The sequence below is a fragment of the Mustelus asterias genome, chromosome 6 (genome assembly GCF_964213995.1).
Source record: "Mustelus asterias chromosome 6, sMusAst1.hap1.1, whole genome shotgun sequence".
Taxonomy (NCBI): domain Eukaryota; kingdom Metazoa; phylum Chordata; class Chondrichthyes; order Carcharhiniformes; family Triakidae; genus Mustelus; species Mustelus asterias.
In genome coordinates, this window is record NC_135806.1 from 141,757,258 (window position 1) to 141,763,930 (window position 6,673).

At 52.2% G+C, this 6,673-nt stretch overlaps 1 non-coding gene across 1 annotated transcript; it reads right to left on the reverse strand.

Moving 5' to 3' along the window:
* Positions 1-5,298: 5,298 nt before the first annotated feature.
* trnak-uuu (transfer RNA lysine (anticodon UUU)) lies at positions 5,299-5,371 on the reverse strand. Its single transcript has one exon. It is a non-coding gene; the product is annotated as a tRNA-Lys (tRNA).
* Positions 5,372-6,673: the final 1,302 nt, after the last annotated feature.

The window sequence follows — 6,673 nt, forward strand, 5'->3', positions numbered from 1 at the left end:
AAAGGCCAGTACAACAAATAGTCTAATGAAATCTACGCCAGACATCTTCTGGCTACTCGCAGACAACAGCCAGGAGAATCGGGCGATCAATTCCTGCGTGTGTTGCGAGCACTTGGCAGGGCCTGCAACTGCAAGGCCGTAACAGCCGCCCAAAACACTGAGGACTTAATCAGAGACGCCTATGTCACAGGTATCAGGTCAAACTATATCCGACAACGACTGTTGGAACAGGGTGGGCTGGACCTACAAAAGACTGTGGCGCTTGCCAACTCGTTAGAGATGGCTTTCCGTAATCTCAAGGCCTACACCTCCGACCACGGGGGCGCATTGTGGACACCGCGGTCGCCGCCACCTCTGTACTCGGGAAGGCCGCAGGCCTACGCCACGCCATGTCCCACCAATGACCCAACTGCTGCGGCAGTCTCCGGAGGCCCGAAGTGCTATTTCTGCGGCCTGGGGAAGCACCCCCAACAACGCTGCCCGGCGAAGGATGCGATCTGCTCCGGGTGTGGAAAGAAGGGCCATTACGTGAAGGCATGCAGGGCGAAATCGACCTCCAAGTCCAGTAGCGCCGCGTGCGACCCACCGGGGCCGCCATCTTGGGCGCCGGTAGCCGCGTGTGAGCCGTGCGGCCGCCATCTTGGACGTCTTCAGCCACGTGTGAGCCGTGCGGGCTGCCATGTTGGACGCCTTCAGCCGCGTGTGAGCCGTGCGGGCCGCCATCTTGGACACCATCAGACGCGTGTGAGCCGTGCGGGCCGCCATCTTGGACGCCTTCAGCCGCGTGTGAGCCGTGCGGGCCGCCATCTTGGACGCCGTCAGCCACGTCTCAAAATCCAACGGTGACTTCGATTACGCTGGACCAATCCAGGCCTCACCAACTCGCCAGGTCCATGATGGACATCGAGGTAAACGGTCGCACTACAAACTGTTTGTTTGACTGTGGGAGTACGGAGAGCTTTATTCACCCCAACACAGTGAGTCACTACGCCCTTTCAGTACTGCCAGTGAAGCAAACGATCTCCATGGCTTCAAAGTCCCACTCGGTGGATGTCCTCGGGTACTGCGTGGCGACCCTGACTGTACAGGGCACAGTGTACAAAACTTTCAGACTCTTCGTGCTGCCACAACTCTGCGCTGCTGTACTCCTGGGGCTAGATTTCCTGAGTCACCTTAAGAGCGTCACCCTGGAGTATAATGGGCCTTTTTCCCCGCTCTCTGTTTGCAATCAGCAGTTCTTAGATCGGCCACCGTGCATCACCTGCAGCCTCTCGACCCTTAAAGTCGCCCCTCCCTCACTGTTTGAAAATCTCACCCCCGACTGCAAGCCCATCGCCACCAAGAGCAGACGGTACAATGCTGGAGACAGGGCTTTTATCAGGTCCAAAGTACAACAGCTCCTGGGGGAGGGGATCATCGAGGCCAGTACCAGCCCCTGGAGAGCCCAAGTAGTAGTTGTTAAGACTGGGGAGAAACATCGCATGGTCATTGACTACAGTCAGACCATTAACCGCTACACGCAGCTGGACGCGTACCCCCTTCCCCGCATATCTGACATGGTTAATCAGATTGCGCAATATCGGGTGTTCTCCACCATCGACTTAAAATCTGCAAACCACCAGCTCCCTATCCGCCCGGAAGACCGCCAATACACTGCCTTTGAGGCGGATGGCTGCCTCTATCACTTCCTTAGGGTCCCCTTCGGCGTCACCAACGGGGTCTCGGTTTTCCAGTTTGCGATGGACTGAATGGTAGACCAGAGCGGGCTGCGGGCCACCTTCCCGTACCTGGATAACATCACCATCTGTGGCCATGATCAGCAGGACCACGACGCCAACCTCCACAAATTCCTCCACACCGCCACACTCCTAAATCTGACCTATAATAAGGAGAAGTGCGTATTCCGCACACGCCGCCTCGCCATCCTTGGTTGTGTTGTGGAAAACGGGGTCATCAGTCCCGATCTCAACCGCATGCGTCCCCTCCTGGAACTCCCCCTCCCCACCAGCGTCAAAGCACTGAGGAGATGCCTGGGCTTCTCCTCGTATTACGCCCAGTGGGTCCCCAATTATGCAGATAAAGCCCGTCCGTTCATCAAATCCACCTCTTTTCCCCTGACGGCAGAGGCCCGCCTGGCCTTCGACCGCATCAAAGCAGACATCGCGAAGGCCATGATGCACGCTGTAGACGAATCCATCCCGTTCCAGGTGGAGAGCGATGCGTCTGACTTCGCCCTCGCCGCCACCCTTAACCAGGCGGGCAGACCCGTGGCCTTCTTCTCACGAACCCGCCAAGGCCCTGAAATTCGACACTCCTCTGTCGAAAAGGAGGCCCAAGCCATAGTGGAAGCTGTACGGCACTGGCGCCAGTACTTAGCTGGTAAACGGTTCACTCTACTCACGGACCAACGGTCAGTTGCATTCATGTTTAATAACACGCAGCGGGGCAAGATCAAAAATGATAAAATATTGAGGTGGAGAATCGAGCTTTCCACCTACAATTACGACATCTTATACCGGCCCGGGAAGCTCAATGAACCCCCAGACGCCCTGTCCCGGGGAATATGTGCCAGCGCACAAATAGACCAATTGCAGACTCTCCACAACGACCTCTGCCACCCCGGGGGTCACCAGGTTTTTTCACTTCATTAAAGCCCGTAACCTGCCCTACTCCATTGAGGAAGTTAGGTCTATAATCAGACACTGCCAGGTCTGCGCAGAGTGCAAGCCGCACTTCTATCGGCCAGACAGAGCACACCTCAAAAAGGCCACCCGCCCTTTCGAACGCCTAAGCGTCGATTTCAAAGGCCCCTTCCCCTCTTCTGACCGCAACATATACTTCCTCAACGTCATTGACGAATATTCACGTTTCCCCTATGCTGTTCCCTGCCCGGATATGACCTCGGCCACGGTCGTCAGGGCCCTGCACAGCCTCTTCACCCTGTTCGGTTTCCCTAGCTATATCCATAGCGACCGGGAATCCTCCTTTATGAGTGATGAGCTGCGACAGTACCTGCTCCCCAAAGGCATAGCCTCGAGTAGGACCACCAGCTACAACCCCAGGGGGAACGGACAGATAGAGAGGGAGAACGCGACAGTCTGGAAGGCCGTTTTACTAGCTCTGAGGTCTAAAGGTCTTCCAGTCACCCGCTGGCAAGAGGTCCTCCCTGATTCACTGCACTCGATTAGATCACTCCTTTGCACAGCTCCCAATGCTACCCCTCATGAAAGAATGTTTGTTTTCCCCAGGAAGTCCTCCTCGGGGACCTCACTACCGTCGTGGCTGACGTCCCCAGGCCCTGTCCTGCTCCGGAAGCACATGAGGACCCATAAGTTGGACCCCCTGGTCGAAAGGGTCCAACTCCTCCATGCCAACCCCCAATACGCCTATGTAGCGTACCCCGACGGGCGGGAGGACACGGTCTCTATTCGAGACCTGGCACCCGCAGGTGCCCCAGGGACCGCAACGACCCACAACCCCACACCCCCAACCCCCGTATACAGCACGCCTGAGCCCCAGGAGCCGCCACCACGCACCCGACAATCGGAAGGAACTACAGACGACTCGAGCGACTACGGCCTGGCGCCTGAACCAACACCGCGGCCACCGGAACCGACACCACAACCGGCACTACGGCGGTCGCAGCGGTAGATCAAGCCCCCAGAGAGACTAAATTTGTAAATTTGTAATTCTGTAAAAATCGTTCCACCCACCTCACCCCCGCCGGACTCTTTTTTAAAAGCAGGGGGTAAATGTGGTAAATCACTGTTAGCTTATTGCCTGTGTGTGTGTGTGACATGCCTGGACATGCCCCTGCCGGCCCTGCCTGGGACTCCTCCCCCCCTGGTCCAGGTATAAAGGTGACTGCTCCCCACCCCCCTGCCTCAGTCTCTAGACCAGTTCATCGGAATGCGAATACTTACAGACAACGTTGTCTGTATCTTAAAGACTTGATTAGCTGTAAGTATTCACATTCCAACCATTATTCATGTAAATTGAGTCTGTGTCTTTATATGCTCTGTTTGTGAACAGAATTCCCATTCACCTGAAGTAGGGGCTTGGAGCTCCGAAAGCTTGTGTGGCTTTTGCTACCAAATAAACCTGTTGGACTTTAACCTGGTGTTGTTAAACTTCTTACTGTGTTTACCCCAGTCCAACACCGACATCTCCACATCATGACCCTTTTTTTAACCATGAAGCTAGTCCCAATTGCCTGCGTTTGGCCCATATCCCTCGATACCCATCTTACCCATGTAACTGTCTAAATGCTTTTTAAAAGACAAAATTGTACCCACCTCTACTACTACCTTTGGCAGCTCGTTCCAGACACTCACCACCCTGTGTGTGAAAAAAGTTGCCCCTCTGGACACCTTTGTATCTCTCCCCTCTCACCTTAAACCTATGCCCTCTAGTTTTTTTAGGGCGGCACGGTAGCACAGTGGTTAGCACTGCTGCTTCACAGCTCCAGGGTCCCGGGTTCGATTCCCGGCTCGGGTCACTGTCTGTGTGGAGTTTGCACATTCTCCTCGTGTCTGCGTGGGTTTCCTCCGGGTGCTCTGGTTTCCTCCCACAGTCCAAAGATGTGCGGGTTAGGTTGATTGGCCAGGTTAAAAATTGTCCCTTAGAGTCCTGGGCTGCGTAGGTTAGAGGGATTAGTGGGTAAAAATATGTGGGGGTAGGGCCTGGGTGGGATTGTGGTCGTTGCAGACTCGATGGGCCGAATGGCCTCCTTCTGCACTGTAGGGTTTCTATGTTTCTATGTTTTAGATTCCCCTGCCTTTGGAAAAAGATGTTGACTATCTAGCTGACCTATGCCCCTCATTATTTTATAGACCTCTATTAGACCAATCTGTAAGAGATTGAATTAAAGAATTGTTGCAGAGTTTACAAGAGTTAGAGTTTTAAAAGCGTAGAACGAGAGTAAGAGTAAAAGATAGAATTAGAGGGTATGCTGGGCACAGCTCACAAGATGTTGCCTCGCTTGTGCTTTAAATATTAAAGCACAGAAACTGGCCATTCTGCAATTTAACCTGTGCTGGCTCTTTGAATGGTCCCACTCCCGACCTCTGCCCCTTAGCCCTGCAATGTTTGCAATTCAAGTACATATATACCTATTTACCAGAGTTAATATTAAATCTGGTTGCTCTGTCCAGCTAAACTCTATCGGATGGCAGTTCTCCACATTTTCCCCTCCTGTGAATTATTTTCTTCCAGTTAGCTTAAACTTACAAACATGATTCGTGAGAAATGCTTGATTGAAATTGAAGAGGCCAAATTTAAAAGCAAAAAAAAATGTAACGCCCGAACAGGGACTTGAACCCTGGACCCTCAGATTAAAAGTCTGATGCTCTACCGACTGAGCTATCCGGGCCCTGCAGAAAGCTACACTGGAACCTCCTGTGACTGGAGGACCCGAGAAAGGATACATTGCAGCGCCGTGACGTCACTGCGCAAGGGGATTCCCCCTGCTTTGCAACACTGACAGCGGAGGGAATCCCCGGCGCTGGAGACAGGGACAAGTCCTCAAACTCATCACACCTCAGTGATCTCTGTAAAGACTCCTGATCCCTGCGAAATCCTGGGGGAGGAGGTGGATTGGGATGGTGGGTATGAAACCTCCCACTGGAATATCTCTGGACAACTCATTCTGAAAGCCCTGCGAAGAGAGAGAGCCAAGAGGAAACAGACACTGGGAGACAGAGGATCTCCCTCCCACTCACATCCCATTCGACTCTTTGGGATTCGGCGCTTGCTTCCCAAAACTTTGCAAATTCCTACAATGTAAACACCTCTCTTAGTTGCCTCTCTCTCTCTGTTACACAGACACACTAAGAGTTTTAACAACACCAGGTTAAAGTCCAACAGGTTTATTTGGTAGCAAACAGACTCTGAAACACTCAGCTGACTAGGACATGGTGCAGTTACTTCCACATTGCAATAGTGACTACACTGCAAAAGTACTTCATGGACTGTGAAGCACTTGTAAATGCATGTTTTTGCCTCCTTGTGCTTTATTGCAAAAATACTTGTCAAGGTTTGTTTGGTAAAGCTCTTTGGAAAGTTTGACTATGTTAAGGGCACTGTATAACTGCAAGTTGCTGCTGATGTTCCGGCTGCAAAAGTCTTTGGGACACCCCTGAAAAGGAACAGAAATGCATTTTTTTTAAGCAATAACAATTTGCCCTTTTCATTGTTGGCTGCACTCTGAGTTCCAGCGGATGAGATTTTTCACCCTATTTGCCTGGTGTGAATGGGCTGTCTGGAGACAATACACATCTCTTTAACCTGTGTTGAATGCTCCCTCCACCCACATTGTCTGTACCTTTAAGACCTGGCTGGCTGTAGAGATTTGCATTCTAATTAGTATTCTGTAACTTGATTTCTGTGTCTGTGCACTGTTTGAGAGCAGATATCCACTCCATCTGACGAAGGAGCAGTGCTCCGAAAGCTTATGGTATTTGCTACCAAATAAACCTGTTGGACTTTAACCTGGTGTTGTGAGACTTCTTACTGTGAATGGGCTGGCAGGGACTTCATGTTGGGGCCAGGAGTAACGGCAGAGATATGAGAGGCTCCATTTTGAAAGGTGCCCCCTTTAGTATGGAAACCAGGCAGAGTGTTTACAGGGCTGAGGAAGGAGTATGGGGTTAAAGGCAGGAACAAAAAGCAAAGA